The 20,883-nt window shown below is 44.5% G+C and overlaps 1 protein-coding gene across 1 annotated transcript in view; it reads left to right on the top strand.

Annotated features, from left to right (window-relative positions):
- The window catches only part of MBTPS2 (membrane bound transcription factor peptidase, site 2), a 417,557-nt gene that overhangs the window by 320,049 nt on the left and 76,625 nt on the right, over positions 1-20,883 (top strand). The gene's annotated exons all lie outside the window — the stretch shown is intronic.

Consider the following 20,883-nt stretch of genomic DNA (forward strand, 5'->3'; position numbering starts at 1 on the left):
AATGCTGCACTTTCGGTGATGGGCTGACTCCCCTCAGGCCCCGATCAGAATCTCCCATCAGAACTTTATGACAAGTCCCGCTCCCACATGCCATTTGTAGTATTTGTAGTAACCCCTTTCCATCTGTACCTTTGGTTAACAGACCACAAGCCCTAGGGCTCTGTCCTGTTCTCCCATCACCTCCACCGGGTAAAAGGCTCAGCTACCTCAGTCTGTGCACAGTTTCTGATATAAGTAACTTACATCGGACCATGTCCTTCTCTCTCATTCGCGACCTTGAGTGACAGCCTGAGCTTTCTCAGGTCTTGACCAGCTTTTCCATCGGCTCAGAGGCTAGGCTATCTCCAACCTGCAGGATCTTCCCTCACTACCCTTGTACAATTGGGCGAGCATGTTTACCTGTCACAATCTTTGGGTGAAAGGTCATCTATTTTCTGCCCATTAAATACCAGTACCGTGAGGTAACACCGCCATGTTTCCTCTGGCCTTCACTTGTTCTCACATTAACAACTTCCGGTGACATAGTGGCTCCCTTGGGCTCTATCTCGTCCCACTCTCCTGTCAGCACTTTGAGGAGCAAGACAATCTCCCTCAGGCACTCTTCTGCCCTCCCACCAGTGCTGTTAAGTGACAGAGTGATGTCAAACAGGCCCCTTCTTTTTCAAGATCTGTTATCTGCACTCTCAGTTGACAGGCTGAGCTAATTCAGGGATCATTCCTGTGGTGGATTAAAGCTGTGGGTTGGACGTTTGAGCACCAGAAAACTACACTGCTGCCCTGGAGCATTATTCCATATGCCAAGGTACAGGGAGTTTCTCTTCGGAATAGTTTGTGTTGTACCCATGCAAACCAAGACTGCACTGATTGGCTTGTTTGATCTTTGTGTGTTTCCCCTAATGTCTCTTTTCAAACTGATCTGTAACGGTGCCTTGCAGGCTGTTACAGCGATTGCCTACACTGATCAGTATGCTACATTGCTATGTGGATTGCTTTGGGGTTGTCAGTTCTCAAGCTTAATTCAGCCTGATGTGTCTCAAAGTTGTTTTGAATTATTCTACTTACTAGCAGAAACATTTCTGAAATAAGGCTATTAAGTGTATACTGCTGTTGCAGGTAATCAGTTGTAGATGCTACCTTTCTGGGCTATGCCCTGCTACGGTACACATATGTTTTTTTTGTATACACACTCACACGATCTCCAAAACCTTGTAATCTTTTGTGGTCCACCCCTGAGCGTCCCCGCCCCTAAATCCCCAAGTTAGGGAGCCACCGAGCCAGGTTTCTCGTTGCAGTGGTTTATTATTTTAGTTTTTAGACACTGTGATGTATATGGGATACAGTTTCATGTAGCTCCACTTCCCTCAATGTTAGGTCCTTCTTTTCTCCAGGAGCAAATCGTCTCTTCTGAGCTTTGTCTGTTCTCTTCATTATCCTCCCTTAGGTCCCCAGGAATCAGGAGTAAAGAGGCCCTCGAATGAATAACATAGAAGGGAGACAGAACCATTCAGTACTACGGCTTGTATTTGCTTCCTAACTGTGCCTGTCACCATGCTCATTTTGTGAGTGGGATGATGCTCTCTCATAATCAAGGGACTTCACACCACTGAACTCACCCCATTCTGTGCCCGTAATCCAACCCACTACCTGCAAACCCCCTCTGGTTCCTCCAGGAACTTGGCTCAGGCCACGACTCTCCAGGGCCATGTCGTCAGGGTCTGCAGCGTCCTCCTTTTTTCTGGGTCTGGTGTGGTTGATAGGGTTGCGATTGCCTGGTCCTTCATTCCCTTCTCCTGGGCTTAGTCTGGATTGCTCCTTTCCTCCTTGGCTCACATCGTTGGTACACAATTCCTCTGTGCTGTAGTCGCACAGTCCCTCCGGCGCAGTATCATTGCTTTCCCTCTGCTGAGAGCTTGCTCCTTGTTTCACTTCCTTTTCCTAACGTCAGCTGCCTTGCCCACATGACGTTATGGTCAATGTCTGGAGTGCCACAACGCTCATTGACGGGGAATGCCGCAGTGGTCATATTGGAATACACGGGTGCCGGATTACACACCTGTGCACAATTCCGCAACACCACACAACTCACTCATTCGCATGTGCCACTACCACTTTTAGACTATCGAATCCACTCTGTGCATATACAGACATGCATAGAGACACACATGCACACAGAGACACCTAATACTACTTAATATATTTTTATACAAATGGTTTTCAAATATATATTATTACTTGAAAAAGTTCCATTGAACGACTCTGTGGTGGGACTCTTCACTGCTTATGTCTTCAATGAAGATCCCCTTGACACAGAACTAAGATTACAAATGTCTTTGTTTATATGACTTCTAAATGTGCTTTCTGTTGGATATTAGATGTACATATGAATAAATAAACAAGCAGAGTTGTAAAATGTCGGTGTAATATGATATGCCAATTTTTAAATAGTGTAGATTATTACATTTGTATTTTTTGTACATGATTTGTTGGAACTAGAAAAACACAAATAAAAAAAATGCAAACACCGTTTCTTGTCCCACTGTGTAATATGCATAGGTGGCCTAATTCCTACATAAGTTTGTTTTAGGTGCTAAGTAGCACTTGTGACTACCAAGTTTCAAGTCATGTTATAACTGTTGCAGGTGGATGTCTTAATTGGATCCACCCACCATCTACATATGGTGTCTTGAATCAGGCCATAACCCTTTGGCCTGCAGTTCATGTTTGCTCAGGTGCTTAAGGTCATCAAGCAGGCAGGAGGTCATGTTATTATGGCCAGTTCCTGCAGGGACACGTCATACAACAGATTTATCCTACAGCTAAGCTTCTTTTAAGGGAATGAGATCATGAAGGGTATTAGCACAAAAAATGCAAAAGAAGAATTCTTCCTCAAGGAAATATTCCCTGGACTGGTGAGAGTCATTGAGTTATTCTTCCAATGCCCGGTCTTTCCTTGTCCTTTTAGTCAACTCCAAAAATTCAGCCGAGAGCAATATCACTGACATGATCAGTGAACTGCTCTACCTCCCGTAGCTCAACCTGTAAGTAGAGCCCCCGTTCCTCTAAACTACTGACCTCTGTCAGGAGTTCGAGGCCCTTCTCCACCCGCAGGCTTCTACCTGCACCTCATCCCTTGTGCCTAGTGGGAGAACTCTGCTTTCCTACTATGCTGCCCTCTGCATCTCTCCTCCTTTTTTCTGCTTCGCTCTCTCTGTGCTTTCTCTTCCGTGTTTGCCCCCTTTGTGCTCCTTTTGCCTTTCACTCTCCACTGTGCTCCTGTTGCCTTGCTTCTGCCTTACTCTTTCTTCACTTTTCTCTCCCCTCACTCTGCGCTCTCTCTCTCATTCTCGCTCCCCCCCCCTCTCCTGCTGCCCCTGCAGCCCCTCCCCCCACCTCTCTCTCGCTGCACTCCAGCTAACCCTGCGGCCAGCCCCCTTTTTTTGCACTGTTTTCGCCCCCGCCTCCCAGCTGTTCTCTCCTTCCCCCCTCCATACTTAATGGCGCCCGCTGTGCCCAGCGCCGGACCCCTGGTTCTTGCCCCCCCCCCAACGACACAACACCCGACTCCGCTATGATGCCACCACCCTCCACTCGCTCAACACCGGCCACTCATCCACCTGCATCAAGCCAACCCACAGCTCACCTGCGGACCCTTCTCCTGCTGGAACTGCACCTTCACCAGCCTCCATGCCAACAACCCACCCACCAAGGCAGGGACGCAGCCATCTCAGATGCATCCTACTCAACACCCACTCCATCCACAAACATGCCGAGGAACTCTGGAATCTACACGACTCAGCCTCCCAGACGTCGCCTTCCTGACCGAGACCTGGATGAACCCCTCCTCAGTGCCGAGATCGTCATAGCCACCCCAGACGACTACAAGATCACCTGCAGGGACTGCACCAACAGACCAGGAGGAGGCATCACCATCGTCCACAAGAATACCCTCGGACTCACGACCAGCACCGAAGTCACCCTCAGAACCGCCGAACACCTGCACTTCCAGATCCACACCGACCCAAACACTACCATCAGAGGGACCCTCGTTTACAGACACCCAAGCCCCTGACAGCATTCAGCGACGTCATCAGCACGCACGCCCTTGCATCCACAGACTACATACTCCTCGGTGACCTGAACTTCCACCTCGAGAACACCAACAACAACAACTCTATCACCCTGCTCGACAACCTCACCAACTTCGGCCTCAAGCAGCTCGTCACAACACCCACCCACTCTGCAGGACACACGCTCGACCCCATTTTCTCCTCCAGCAAACACATCTCCTTCAGCCACACCACCGAACTCCACTGGACCGACCAGCACTGCATCCACTTCTCCTTCCAAAAACCCACAACACACCATCACCCGCAACGGATTCCCCACCGCAGATGGAACAAGGTCACCGAAGACCAGCTGATCACTACCCTCTCCCGGAGCCCACCTATCGACACCACCGACCCAGCAGCCCGCAAACTCATGCAGTGGATCGCCGACTGTGCCAATACTTTCGTCCCGATCAAGAAACCTTGTACCAGACGCACTGACAGAAAGGCCTTCACTGCCGACCTCCAGGAATCCAAGCAAACATGCCGAAGACTCGAGAAGAAGTGACGCCAAGATCAGACATCGGACAACCAAACAGCCTTCAAGAACGCCATCCGTAAACTCCACCAACTCATCTGTACCACCAAAGAACCGCCATCAAAGAACGCATAAACAATAACTCACACAGCTGCAAGCAGCTCTTCAACATCGTGAAGGAACTCTCCAACCCCTGCTCCAACATCGCCATCCCGCCATCACAAGACCTCTACGACTCCCTAGCCACCTTCTACCACAAGATCGCAGACATCCATGACAGCTTCTATACTAAGACCCCCCCGTCAACCACAGATTTACCGTCCCCAGCCTCCTGCTCTCCTGGACCCACGTCAACGATGACCACACCATCGAAATCATGAACACCATCCACTCTGGCTCACCATCCCACCCCTGCCCTCATCACATCTTCAACAAAGCAAGCTCCGTCATCGCACCCCAACTCCGGAAGATCATCAACTGTTCCTTTGAGACCACCAACTTCCAGGAGAGCTGGAAACACGCCGAGATTAACGCCCTCCTCAAGAAACCCAAGGCGGATCCAAAGGACTTCAAGAACTTCCGGCCCTTCTCTCTGCTCCCCTTCCCGGCAAAAGTCATAGAGAAAATTGTCAAAAAACAAGTGACCTGTTTCCTTGAGGAGAACAAAACTCTGGACCCGTCCCTACTTGGATCCCGCAGTAACCACAGCACTGAAACCACCCTCATCGCCACCACTGACGATATCAGGATCATACTTGACAACGGCGAAACTGTGTCTCATCCTCCTGGACCTCTCATCCGCGTTCGACACAGTCTGCCACGACACCCTACGCACACGCCTCAGTGACGCAGAGATCTGCGACAGAGCCCTGGACTGGATTACCCTCCTTCCTCACGGCAGAACTCAGAGTCTGCCTCTCTGCATATTGCTCTGAAGCCACCAAAATCATCTGCGGCGTACCCCAGGGATCGTCCCTCAGCCCAACCCTCTTTAACGTCTACATGGCTCTGTTGGCAAACATCGCCCAATCTCACAACCTCAACATCATCTCATACGCCGATGACACCCAGCTGATCCTCCCCCTCAACAAGGACCCCACCATCGCCAAAACCAACCTCCACGAAGAAATGAAGGCCATCGCCGAATTGATGAAGAACAGCTGCCTGAAATTGAATTTTGGCAAAACTGAGGTCCTCATCCTCGGCTCCACCCCCCTCTGCATGGGATGACTCCTGGTGGCCTGCCACACGGGGAACCGCACAGACACCTACCGACCACGCACGCAACCTGGGATTCATCCTAGACTCATCACTATCAACGACCCAGCAAGTCAACACCATCTCTTCCTCCTGCTTCAAAACCCTCTGCATGCTTCGGAAGATCTACAAATGGATCCCCACTGAAACCAGAAGGACGGTCACCCAAGCCCTCGTAAGCAGCAAACTGGACTACGGCAATGCTCTGTACGCAGGAACCACGACCAAGCTCCAGAAAAGACTGCAACACATCCAGAACACCTCCGCACGCCTCATCCTGGACATCCCCCACCACTGCCACATCACAGCCCACCTGAGAGACCTACACTGGCTCCCCGTCAACAAGAGAATCACGTACAAACTCCTCACCCATGCTCACAAGGCACTGCACAACACCGGACCAGAATTCCTCAACAGACAGCTCTTCTTCTACACCCTGACCCAACAGCTTCGCTCTGCCGTACTTGCCCTGGCCACCGTCCCATGCATCCATAGAAAACAATCTGCTCCCTCCATCTTACTCCAATGCTGACATTTATCTGGGCTTGCAAAATGCAAGTGACCTAGACACACCTCCAGAAGGGTACATCCCATAGGAGGAGGGAGGGGTGCTGGGAGGCTGTACCAGGCACCAGGCGGGAACAGGAATGGGGGATAAAAGGAATGAACACTGAAAGAAAGGAGGCAAAAGCAGGAGAAAGTACTTAGAAAAACAGGGGAGGAAGGAAGGAGAAAGTGAAAACGAGGCAGGAAGCAGGAGAAAGCACTTTGAAAAACAGAGGGAAAGGAGAGAAAAAGCAATAAAAATGAGGCATAAAACAGGAGAAAGCACTCAGAAAAACGGAGGGAACGGAGGAAGAAAGCAGTGAAAACGAGACAGAAAGCAGGATAAAACACTCCGAAAAACAGGGAGAGAGGAGGAGAAGGTGATGAGAACGAGGCAGCAAACAGGAGAGAGCGATGCAGCAGTAATGGAGAGCTAGCCTGGGACCTGCTCCCAGACCATTCTATAATTTCTCCCAATATGTGCAACAGACCCTCCTATTAAGGTTTGATCTTGAACCTTATCCATATAGAGTGGATAAAATGTCCTGGGTAGCCAAATCGCTATAGTTTATGGCCATAATATTAATTTATATGTTTAACAATGTAAATAAAATGAAATCTCTCAAAATAATTACATGTTTTGATAAGAGCCCAATTATTGTAAAGAAAGTAGCAAAAATATGCATATATTTTATATTTAATGAATATATTTTATAACAAAAATGAATGTCAAAACACGTAATCCATATACATTTAAAACAAATAATTAAAATAATTTATTGTATATCAAAAATAATTTAATAACAAGCATTAAATCATTAAAAATATAAAGGAGATAAGGCACTGTTCGCTTTGAGACACTTGGTGGGTAAAATATGTAGCTCATCACTGGAGGTCCTCAGCAGCTACTGCATTGTCGGAATAAATTAGAGGTATAGATCAATGCACTGTGGCAGAAGAATCAATTTACAAGACCAGCAGCCGCTCAAAGAAACATTTTAAGATATGGGGGAAGAGGTGGTGCTACATTCAAATAAATTGAACATTTTGGGGTTTCTGGTAACCCTCTCCTACATATCAGTTGGCCGGGAACCTGGCCCTATGATATATTTACCCTCTGAGGGCTGAGATTCACCTTGTAACTCAGTTTACTGTGTTCCTAATGTTGATGGTGCTCCTTGGTATTTACACAATGTGTAGTGTAGTGTTTGTGTATTTTAAAACATAGAATAAAACAGCGGTTTAAAACACTAAGAACCAAAAAAGTATAAAGAGCTTCTAAAATAAAAATGAATTACAGTTTTAACATTTTGGAAGTTGCTCATTATGGTGCTGAGGGGTTTCTATTTATGATTCTAACTTCACCTGACAAACATTGGGAAACGTGTATATACTTAGTTGGGGAAAATACATGTAATGATGGGCAGTCATATATATTATTCTCACTCATTGTTGACAGTAGGTTTAATGGGGGGTTATGGCTATATTTAGCTTTCTAACTCCAGGCCCACAAACCTTAGGGTGGTTGTATATGTTTGGAGAAGAACATGTTTACTCTTCTAACTCCAGTCCTATAAGCAATGAGAAAAATAAATCGAATTGTGCGTGGTTCAAATTTACTATTCTGTTACCAGTCCTGTGGACATTAGGTTAAGTGCATGTAGTTGTTAGAGTTCATGCTTACTTTTGTGACTCCACTTCTATAAATATTGAAGAGAGTACATAGGTGTGTGTATGTGTGTGTGTGTTGGGGGGAGAGGGAACTGGGGTGTCAAATTCACTGACAACTCCAGTCTTAAACCTTGGCAAAAGTAAATAGAATTAGGGGGATCCGTCATATTCACATTAACTGTCGCCAACTACATTAAAAAAAATATTAGGGAAAGTGCCTGATGTATGTGTGCCTTGGAGATGGTACAGTGCAGGAGGAATAGCACAAGCATGTGCATGTGAGGAGGTATGTGTGCCTGAGAGATGGTGCACTGCAGGAGAAATAATGTGGGTAGATGTGTGTTTGAGAGCCAGGATGTGTGTGTGTCTCTGAGAAGTACAGCACATAGTGCACAATGTTGCATGAGCACACTAGGATGTGTGTATGCCCAGAAAGAGATACAGTGAATTGGAGACTGCGTGCCTCTGCATGCATGTGCATGCGTGTGTGCGCAAAGGTATCTGTGCGCTTGTGAATAGCACATGACACAGAAGACACTGTGTTCCATTTTGGGAGACACAGGGCTTGCTGGAGGAGTAGGGAGGTGGAGGTTTCCTGATACTGATTTGTGGATAGCAGCTTTCGTGAAAAGTGGGTGGGACACACATTGGAGGAAGGAAGAGCCAGGCTCTTTGGAGCACTTCAATGGGAGCTCTTTGAGTCTGAAAAGTGGTCACTCGTTGAAGGGACCTGGGAATATATGAGGAGCGAGTGGTTCACTGGGGGATAGGATGACCCAGCCTATCGCCTGGAACTCTGCCAACTGTTATTTGATGGCCTGCTTGGATTGCTATATATGGTGGTCTGGTACCCCGGGCCAACCCTGAAGGCATGCGGGTGGGGGTGCCGTGTTGAAGGGCAGCCCTGCGGCTGACGGGTTGGGATCAGCGCTTGACTAGGCTGACGCCCTTGCGTCAGGGCACGTGGTTGCAGCGGGTTTCCCGGTTGAAGGGATTTAGGCAATGGGACGACATTGGGGTTACCTACCTGGGGGATGTGTGCAGTGGAGACCACTTGTCCAATACCCAATTCTTTCACCTCCTCCAGGTGCGCCACGCCCTGCGGGCCCACCTGCCACCTGGGTTGTCCCTTCATAATCATAGCCCTCTTGAGGTGAAACATGTCATGGGACGCCTGGGGAAGCGTGCCATTACCCAAATGTATCGCTTGTTGCTTACTAACGACAGGATGGCCTCGCCAGGCTACGGGACAGGTGGACAACCTGGGTGGGAGAGCTGGATGAGGCCGATTGGAGGGAGGCCTACCTAGTGCCCAGAGAACTGGCCGTAGCCGCAAGGTTGAGGATGTTGCAGATAAGTTACTTCCACATGACATATCTGTCTCCACTGCACCTACGAGACATATGCCCATCAGCCCCTCCTGGCTGCATGAGATGTGGTCATCTATAAGGCGGGTCTACTGCACGTGGCATTGGAGTGCTCGGGGTGCGTCCCTTCTGGGTGGGCAGGGAGTGGGAGATTTCCGAGGTTCTGGGGCGTTCAACTGGGTTGACTGTCAGGATGGTGCTGCTGTGCCTTCTGGATGAGTTGAGGGTGTTTAGATCTGATTGAATATTTGTGGGGGTCACGTGCCTGGTGGCCAAAGGAGACATTGCACATTTATGGAGAAGTCTGGTGGTGCCGTTGATTTCAAAGTCGGGAGCTGAGGTCGACTTGTGCTCTCAACTAGAAAAACCGATCTATGAGGAACGTGGCTGCCCCTCCGAAATATGAGAAAATCTGGGGGAAATGGCGGGCCCACAATAGGTTGAATTTTGGAGCAGAGTAATTATGTTTTGGTTTGGGAAGAGGGGAGTGTTGTCAACTGCAAGAATTGTACCGATCTGCTTCAACTGATTGTGCTGTCATGTACTTACTGTCATGTTTTACTTTTAAATGAAATAAAATTGGATATAAAAAAAAAATAGCTCGTAAGCTGTGAGAACACATTGGCACATTTTCTTTGTCTTGTAGCATTAACAAAGAAAGTGTTTCTTCATTACTTAGAAGCTTAATACCAAATAGGAACAATATTACTCTGGATTGAAATAACTGAGACCAGGCATCAAGGACCTGTTCCTGCCTGATGGTGTGTATCATTGAGTTTTTTGGAAGGCCCAGAATGGTCTTTATACAGAGACTTTTGAGTCACTGTGAGGCTACATGCTACTTAATACAAAGTACAAAATATTTTTGCCTATTATGGCTTTCCTTAAAGGCTCTAGCAGGTAGCTCTCATAACAAATATCATAGTTTGTCAGAGCTTTAACAGTAGCCAGGAATGAAACTCTTAACTTTCCTACTTGCCTATACCATTGGAGATTACTTGCAAATATACGGCCTGAATACTCATAGTCATTACCTTTACCTTGCTCAGTGGGATGTTATTTAGATAGTAGCAAGAAACTGTTTTCAAATCAAATCAAATCATTAACATTTATAATGCGCGCTACTCACCCGTGCGGGTCTCAAGGCGCTAGGGGGAAGGGGTTACTGCTGCTGGAAGAGCCAGGTCTTGAGTAGTCTCCGGAATGCAGAGTGGTCCTGGGTGGTCCTGAGGATGGTGAGGAGGGTGTTCCAAGTCTTGGCTGCCAGGTAGGAGAAGGACCTCCCACCCACCGTGGAGCGGCAGATGCCAGGGACGGCGGCGAGAGCGAGGCTGGTGGAGCGGAGAAGACGGGTGGGAGCGTAGAAGCTGAGGCGACGGTTGAGGTATTCTGGTCCCTTGTTGTGGAGGGCTTTGTGTGCGTGGGTGAGGAGACGGAAGGTGATCCTTTTGCTGACGGGAAGCCAGTGCAGGTGTCTCAGGTGTGCGGAGATGTGGCTGTTGCGGGGTATGTTGAGGATGAGGCGCGCGGAGGCGTTTTGAATTCCACCACATTCCAAACATTTAGCAAATATCACAGTCTTCGTTTTCCCACATTAATAGTAAATATATTCTTTATACAATAGGTGTTCAAGACCTGAAGTGTTCGCTGTTAAACCAGCTGGTGTATAATCCTCTCTAATATACTTACAGCTGTCCATTTTGGGGGTAAATAAATTAGTGTTGATCAGGGCACTAAGAAGGTTCAAAATGAATAACCAAAGATGAGGGAAACTAAGAGACACCCCTGCTTATAACATTTTCTACAGGGATTTTTTCTGAAAGAATACCTGACCCATTTAAATCGATTTGAACCTGATTATTAAAGTGCAATCAGTGGATCATAGAAAACAGATCCAGTAGAGCCCCCAATCTGTACAGTTTCTCCCAGGGAATGGCTCAGTTAACCCAGTCAACAGCATGCCGGAGGTCGACCACATAGTAGCAAAGCTCTCAATGCCAACCTCCTTGCTGCTTCCTAAAGAGCAAAGCAATGATCCTTTCTAGAATATTGTTGTCTAAACCTCATTGCTTTCGCTGGGCTATCCCCAAGCCAAAAGCCCAGGATTCAAGATACTTTAATGAAGTTTGGACATAAATTTTAGAACATATATCTAGGAGGGATATCAGCCCATATTTCGTGGGGTCATCCATATGGCCCATCTTATGAATTGGCTTATCTCAACTCGGTGAAAAATAATTTGGTTAACAGAATCGCAAACCTCAAAATAGTTTGTACCAGTTTCTACACCAGAGTTATATAAATTTGTAATAACTTTACCCATTGAGTTTGTAACTCAAAACTTGAGGAAGATATCAAGAGTTCATTATTTACCAACTGCCAGAAGAGTTTACGCGTGTTTTGAGAAATGGTTTCATACATAATGCTCTAGTTGTATTCATATGTTCTTTTTTTTTTTGTCCAGCAATATTTGGTACTTCTTTCACAAATCTTTAAATGCTGCACATACGTTTTCATCCTCCCAATTATTGACTTCACCTCGTAGTATATTTAAGACCTTTTAATGGTTTTTACATTCCTGATCAACTAACCCTCCCTGTAGCCATCATTCATGGCTCCCCCTCAGCAGTTAACCTTATACTTCGCTTTCAAGAGAGACAGTACACTTCCAGTCAATTGGATATACCACTCAATACTGAATTTAGCCTTATCAAACAGATTGTGGTCAATTTTGATCTCAAAGAATTCTTGCTGAGTTTAATGAGTAATCAAAAACCTAATTCTATGATACTCAGGCAATAGATCGAGAGCTAACTCCTAATTTTTGGCATTCTTACCTCTAAGCACAATTTCCAGAGCCAACTAGTCATTTACACTTAAATCGATCACTTTAAAGTTATCAATGCACCAAAGTGCTCAAGGGATGTAAATGTAGAATCAATTAGTGTCGGAGAGCTGCCATGTCTAAATGTGGCTGCTGTTGGTCTGTCACTTTCAAAATGCCCATTAAGGTTCATTAAATAATGGTGAGCTAGAGTTATGAAAACCTGGTTGCTTCTACCAGAGCAGTTTTGAATCAAACATGCAACATTTGGTATCTCATAATTTTTGATTTTCTCCTTCAAGAAGCAATACACCCTTGAAAGCAACATTTTAAAATTAAAATCACAAGCCGTGGTTTATATGGCAGAAGGAAAGCGACACCACAGATTAGATACATGTATATCTATTTTTTTTGGTTCAGCATTAAACATATTGCCATTCAGAGAAATGTGCCCATTTTAGAAAGTTTAATAATTAAAAACTCTGTGCTCCTTGAAAGATGTAATAGAATAGACCAGCAGCCAATTTAATGTTGCCCACAAAGTACCACTGTTCTCCCAGAAAGCACTGATACTAATGCCATCTGACCACCTGTTAATCGCCGAGAGTTCAACAGCGTTTCAAACTTTGCAATACTGACAAATTCTGGTGTCTAACATAATCAATCAGATTTAACCTTAGAGGGCCCAGTCAACACATGTGAACAATAGTTATCACAATCAAGACAATCATTTTGAAACAATACAGTTATTATTATGTCAGGCCTTTTAAAAATCTACTCGCCTACTCACTATGGCAAATCATATTTTATCAGATCTAGATATTTTTAGGACCTACTCGCCCCTTCTGGCCAGGTGACAAGGAACAGGTTTTCTGTCCAGCAGGAAAGTTAAAAGCAGTAAAGACACCTTTAAATCTTGTTATCCTGTCACATTTGCTCTGCGTTCAGAGACATAGGCCAAAAGACAGTTTATCTTCTTACTATGACTTTTCTTTCTGACTGCAGTTCCAGGATTTTATAAGGTGAACTCTCTGACCTGCTGTACAAAGAGTGTGAAATAAGACTAGGGTGGCAGGTTTTTCCTAACACAAAACACTTAAATAACTCAGTGAAATGTTCAAACATTTCAGAATATATTTCATTAGTTGTGAACGCCTATTGTTTGTACTTCTGTGTGATGAAACAAATATTTTAAAAGTACGAAAACAAATCAGAACACTACTTAGTGATGTGCTAATGATAAATATGTTTTCTGAAACCCACTTTTCACAGATTATTGTTAAAGCGTAATATAATTTTATCAGTAAAGCTGCAGGTTAGTGGGAAGCTTTTTGGACATTTCTTGGAAACTTGCTGACTGTAAATGACAGTGCTCTACCACATCATGCTTTAAAAGTGAGTATTTAGACAAACTGAAAAACACTGTTGCCCTGATGGCGATGCTATTAGTAACCTAAGAGGCAAGTCATGGATCATGTGTACTCTATTTGTGGGCTAGATTTTTATTATGCATGAAGCAAACATTTAGTCTATTTAATCAAGCAAAAGAGGGATTTTTGTACAGGAGGAATGCTGAACTCACATATTCGTAGGTGCATTCATATGTGAGAATGAAGAAAAAGGCGACTCTTTAAAATATATTTGCCTAGGATCACACAATTTGAGACCTGTTTACGGTTCACGTACATTAGTTAGGTTAAGTAGATTATTCAGGTTACTCGACTTGCAGGTCTAATAAAATGTTTTGATTTTTCGACGCCTGCATGTTCTTTTTATCACCCTTTTTATCGCCCCACACATTTTTACTCTTATAAATTTTCTGAGACTGAAATGATTCTAAATGGGAGACTTCAACCTGCACAGACACCAGTCCCCCATGATTCCAGGTGAAACCAGTATCAGTTACACAGTTATTTTTATTACCTAGTTCAAAGCATATGAGGCATGACAAATGCTGTGTCATGGGAAAACAACTCAGCTCTTTTGGCCAAAACCAGTGCTCTGACCATTTTAGTTTAAAATGATTCATTTGTTACTTCATACTATCCCACATTGGTGACCCTCAACAAGGTGCATGTCTAAAAATAAATTGGTTCAAAGTCAGTATTAATTTAAAAGTATCTTGAAGTCTAGACCGGTGCCAAGAAGAAAGTATACACTTTCGCTTCGGCATAGTTTGAGGTTTAAAGATACAAACTCTTAGAAATCTCTGCCTTCCACCCTTTGTCCAAACTAGATCCTAGGATCTTGTTCAACCTCTTTGCTTCGGCTCTGTATTACAGATGTTTTCTTGACCTTCTTCCATTTAATGTCTTAACTGAGTTTGGCATTTTCACCGCAATTGGAGCAGGACCTTTCAATATGCTTCGGCAATTACTCTTTGATCTTTTATCACGCATTTATCCTTGCCATCCTGAATATTGGCAGAGGGAGGGTCCTCAGTTATAAGTAGTTTAGATACCTTTCTAGTTAACCTTTCACCAAGGCCACCGCTCCCCTTGAAAACACTGTAAGCCATGCTAAATCGAGTTAGGGCCCTGTTCTTATCATATCTTTCCCCTTACTGATAAATTAGGTCTGGGCACAGAGAAATGAAAGTACAGTGTACAACAGCTTGGTTATGGGCCGTCATCGAGGTAAATTTCTTCAATTTTACTATGATCTACATCTGTTTCTTAACTTAAAACGCCTTCTCTTCAAGTCCAGACCTAATATTCTCAGAGAGCAAAATCATTCTCAAAGTTCGCTAAAACTAGGGCTTTCACATCCCCTAAAGAGTGGCCTGCATTAAAGAGAGCATATTTAGCATTGATAATTCAGGAGTGCCCTCAGCTGAATGAGAGAGGAAATAACCTATACGGGATACTTCAAGTGGAGGAGCATCCACCTTCTCTGTACTTGCAAAAGGATGACTGCTGATGTTTAAACTCTGCTTCAGCTCCACATCTAACACTGAATACATAATAATAGGGGCATTTAGTTGGGTAGAGTAAGTAAGACGGATATCATGGCCCACACCAAGATCCACATCATATATATTGATCCCCACTCCACTGCCAAAGGAACCTCCAAAATGTTTTTCATACATCCTGCTAACTCAAGAACTACATCAGTAAATAAGTTAGGATCTGACTCAGCAGATTCAACATACTAATAAGCGATTGCTCACAAGACAACTTGGAGGCCACAGGGATTGGTAAAGGAATTAGGTTAACCCGAGAACTAAATATTAGCAAATTATTTCGAAACTAATAAAATATTTAAACAGCTTAATAATTAGCATAATTAAAACATCAACAACATACTAAATAATTCACATTGTTTTATTAAAAAAAAATCTAAAAAAAAAAAACCTACTCTACTCCCCAATAAAAGCCAAAGCCCCAGAAAATAAATTACTTAAATTAGAATGTTAGGGATAGTTAAACAAATTGATCAATAAGACCTAAAAATACACAATAGTATGTTCTTTTTAAAACAAAATACCCACCCAATACATTAATAATCCCCACAAACCCCAAAAAATCAATTCAAGAATATTTTATTAACCCCTTCGCTGCTAGGACTTGTAGGTTCTCCAAGAACCCAAGGTACCCAGAGCCAACAACTGAGCTGCACAGTTCAGTGGTGTGGCAGGGGTAACGTCTGAGGAGGGCTGCACAAAAGCTTAAATAGATTAGTAAATGAACACAAAATATTGTCTTTCTTTATTTTTTTTATTTAAGGATTGATCCTTATGTCCCCTTTGCCCTGTTTATACTTCTTTCGCAATCTCAGCGTTGTTCTGGCATTCCTTTTCCTCCTTCTCTTGTTTCTTTTCCCCGTTATAGTCTTGTTTTCCTCTCCTCGGATTGCCTTGGAGTTCTCAAAACCTCGGGAGAAGGCAAAACGAATAATGGCTAAGTGTAATATCTCTTTTCTCAAAAGGTTTGTAAGGGAGGGGAGGGGAAGTGGGAAAAAGAGGGAGGATAGAAGGGGCAAGGTGTGGGTACAGAATACACCGTCCAAGTCCCGGTGCACCTTCTGTTCTTCCTAAACAATTATGCGTGACATCAGTGCAGTTTTCCTTTTGTGCTCGTTTTGGATGCGGGGAATGATACAAAACCTCGGCGTACTTTTTCATGCACTGGTCTTCCTCGGGTTAGTCGTTCCACTCACCTTTAGCCCCCAACCCCACACCCTTCCCCCTAGACTTGAGAACCACCCTGTCCGCTTATGCTGTCCTGTACCTGTGCGAGATGCGTCCCTCCTGAGACAAGGTTGGATGTCAGATTTTCCTCAAACTCTGGGCAGACCACCTCCGAATGTTCTCTCGTTTCGTGCCTCCCTCCGTTTCTCTGCTCCCTCTCTTTCTCTTTCGCTCCGCATTCACTGGGCTTTCCCTCTTCCGTTCTCTCTGTTCTCTCTCTTCCGTTCTCTGTATTCCCGTGCGTGCGTCCCCTCTCCAAATTCCTTCCTTATTCCCCTTATCAGTCCTCCAATCTGAGCAGTCGAGGCTATCTCCTGGAGATTCTGTTCCGCTAACTTCCTCTCCTAAGTTTCCCCAGGGGCACCCTTCACATTCTATAGGAATCTCTGTTTTCCTCGAGGGCCCATTTGTTTCAGGGCTTCCGGCCACAAATGTTTTTTCATTGAGTTCCGAGTATAGACCAATTCTTAAGGCGAAATAGGCAGAGTGAAAAATGGTTATGAAGAAGACTTATGTATTTCTGAAATGGGCGCAAGATATAGAGTTTCACATCTCTGGTAATTTCTACATCTCTGAATCTGTGGGTACCCCAACTAGCGAATGATTTGGAGGGCATTTTTCAAAATATCATCTTTCTTACACACTGGCTTACATTTGAAAGGCACAAATGCAGCGAAATCCAATTGCTGATAACAAATGTTCTACTATTCTATGCTCACACAAGTCTCCCGATAAAAATGGTACCTCATTTGTGTGGGTTGACCTAGTGCCGGCAACAGGAAAAGGCCCCAAATGCAACATGAATGTAGCGCATTTTTCTACCGAAAACTGACCCTCTTTTTCCAGTATGGGTGGCTCAAGATTTTGGAGCCTAGCTCAGCTGGCAGCTAGGGAAACCTCTGTACATTTTTTAAACGCAGGATGGGCTGACTTGCGTGGCTCTCTCCACTTTTTCTTTTTTTTTTGACTGAGAATCCCTTGCAAATCTCAAACTTTGACTAAAAAACACATTTTCCTCAGATTTCTGTCAAGGCATGTTCTGCAGTCTGCGGGGAGCCATAAACTTCCTTACATCCCATATTCCCCCAAGTCTCCTGATAAAAGTAGTACCCTAGTTGTGTGGTTAGACCTAGTGCCCGCAGCAGAAAACTGCCCAAAACGCAACATGGACACTGTATTTTTCCATCGAAGAAACAGACCCTCTTTTTCCAATGTGGGTAGCTCTAGGTTTTGGCCCTGAGCTCAGCTGGCACCTAGGGAAACCTAGCAAACCTGTACATTGTTTAAAACTAGACACCTAGGGGAATCCAGGATGCAGTGACTTGTATGGCTCTCACCAAGCTGTTTTACCCAGAATCCCTTGCAGACATCAAACTTTTACTAAAAAAAACAAATTTTCCTCCTGTTTCTGTCATGAAAAGTTCTGGAAGCTGAGGGGAGCCACAAACTTCCTTCCATCCAGCATTTCCTCAAGTCTTCCAATACAAATGGTACTTCACTTGTGTGGGTAGGCGGGAAACGGGCCAAACGCAATGTGGACGCATTAAATTTCCCACTGAAAACTGACCCTTTTTTTGCAATGTGCCTCGCTGTGGATTTTGGACCCTAGCTTAGCCGGCACTTAGGGAAGTCTAGCAAACCTGTACATTTCTGAAAACTAGACACCTAGAGGAGTCCAGGATGGGGTTACTTGTTTGGCTCTCACTAGGTTGTTTTACCCAGAATACCTTGCAAGCCTCAAACTTTGACTATAAAAGACATTTTCATCATATTTCTGTGATGAAAAGTTCTGGAATCGTAGGGGAGCCACAACGTTTCTTCCACCCAGAATTCCTCTAGGTCTTACGATAAAAATTGTACCGTATTTGTGTGACTGGGTCTAGAACAAATGAAACCAAGGTCAATGAGGGTCCCTTGAAAGGACTTCTATTGATGTTAGGTTGATCCGTTCCTGTTGGGGGCACTAGATCCAGCCACACAAGTAGGGGCACTAGATCCAGCCACACAAGTAGGGCAACATTTTTATTGGTACAAGTGGGAAAATGGTGGGTGGTAGGAATTTTGTGGTTTCCTTCTGATTTTGGAAGAGAATGGCCCAGAAGTGCAAGGGAACTGTGGGATTTTAATAACATTTTGAAGTTTGCAGGGAATTGTGGGTAAGAAAACATGATTGGATCCACATGAGGCACATCACCCTGTACTCCCCGCATGTCTAGCTTATGAAAATATGAAGAGTTGGTAGATTTTGCCTAGAGACAATCTACACTCTGGCAGAGAAAGACAGAAAACACAAATATTTCTGCACAACCATCTATTCCTCAAGTACACACACATACTGGTTGGATTTGGCACAATGGCAAGTGAAAGGTTAAAAATTTACATTTTATTAACATGAGATTTCACAAAAATGAAATACACAGTTAATAATTGAAATAAAAAAAAAAACGAATCCAATGACTCAACTCGTGAGCTGTAAAGCAGCAACAAGGCACCAACAATTTTACAGTCCATTCACACACCTTCCATGTGTGACCCACACAAAACCATTCACACCACCAGCTACAGGCCCAGCTCAGTGCTTTTCAAGGGTCTGTCACTTTCATACGCGCACATGACTGACAGAGCCATCACACCAACTGACGGAGTGTATGGACTGGCTGGCAGTGTGTGTAGTGACCAGCAGCAAGTCACTACACACACACCGCCAGCTAAATGCCAGCTCCCACACACCGGCATGCAAGCATCAACCCACGCATACCACCAGCCAATTGCCAGTCCACTCACACTGCCAGCCAAGCATTATCCACTCACGCTGCCAGCCAAGCATTATCCACGCACACCACCAGCCAAATGCCAGTCTACGCGCGCACACCGCCAGCCAAGCGCCATCCATGCATACCATCATCCATGCACACACACCAGCCAAGCTCCAGTTCATGCACACTGCCACCCATGCGTCAACCATGCACCCAGCCAAGCACCAACCCAAGCACACCACAATGACAAAAAAAAAAAAAAAAAAATTTGAAGGAGAGAAAAAACTAACTAATACTAGAATTACAACAGGTCTAATGAAATACATCAAACTACTGGCAAGCATGAAACTGAACAAATTTTATAACACGATACAGACCTTTTTGTTCACGTTTACGCCCAGTGTCGCTCCCAATAATTCTGTTGCACGTGGTACAATTTAAAACATGCAGGCACACATAGCCCAAGACTAGAACACTCTTGGCAGTACATATGACTCTCTTTCCAGACTCCTCTTTGGACACATAGACCCTACATCTCCTACAGGTAAAGTTTTTTTTTTGGGGCGTGGGAGGAATGTAATCAGTAAAGTAGCGATCTTTCAAAGTAGCTTCATCTCCTACCTCTCCAACTCTAGGAACACTTGCCTGCTCCACTACCAGAAGACTGCCTATCACAGACTGTTGAAACTAAGCAAAAGTCATCTTTGAATCTGGACATCAATCCTTGGAAACAACAAAAGCATTGAAGGTTACTAAATGAAACAAACGGATAGCCCACTTCTTATACCAAATGCAAGCCTTACCAACAGAAGTAAACTCCAAACTCTGGTCTACTCTATCTACAGCACCCATGTCTTTATTTTAGCCTAATATGCACACTGGTTTGCACACTTAAGCAACTTAACCCCAAACAGTCACAGGTGAAGTGCCTTCATTATGCATGCTTGTCAGTATGTGGACATCTCTCCTATTTGAAAATTTCACAGCTAAAAGTTCATTACTACGCAAGGCACTGCACTGTCCCTCTGAAGCTTTTTACATACAAGCTCCTTGGGGTAAATTTACTGCTAGGGTGCATTATGCCACCAGCCACAATGTCCATTTTTAACAACTCCTTGATTATTTGCACACCAGTGTAAAAGTTATCAAAGTATAAATGGTGACCTATGTTAAAAAAAAAAAAGTCCTCTTCCAAGTTCCCACACAATTTTCTCACTGACTCCAAAAGTCGACGGACAACGAAGGGGGTCAATAGTGGAATCCCTACCAGTGTGCATCCCGAAATTGTAGACAAGGCATACCCAGTACTACTCTCAGACAGCATATATAACTTAATTCCATAATGTACCCTCATGCTATGAATGCACTGCTTAAAAACCAAACGGCCCTTGCTCAGGACCAAATACTTATCCACAGTTTTTTATTGTCCTGGAACATAGATATTGGAAAAGTGATCTACAAAATGATCAAGGACAGGGCTGAAACCTGAAGAGATGGTCACAGTCAGGGTGATCTTGTAGCAATGCTAAAGCATTATCAACAAAGTGCAGCATCCAAAGCAGAAGCAAATACCGATCACGACTCATGGTTGCAGGAAATATTGCCATCAAGGGACTAGTAGACCAATATGAAGAGAGTAACGGCTTCCTTATCAACCCAGCAAAAAAGTTAAAACCAAGAACTTCAACT

The sequence above is a fragment of the Pleurodeles waltl genome, chromosome 8 (assembly GCF_031143425.1).
Source record: "Pleurodeles waltl isolate 20211129_DDA chromosome 8, aPleWal1.hap1.20221129, whole genome shotgun sequence".
NCBI lineage: Eukaryota > Metazoa > Chordata > Amphibia > Caudata > Salamandridae > Pleurodeles > Pleurodeles waltl.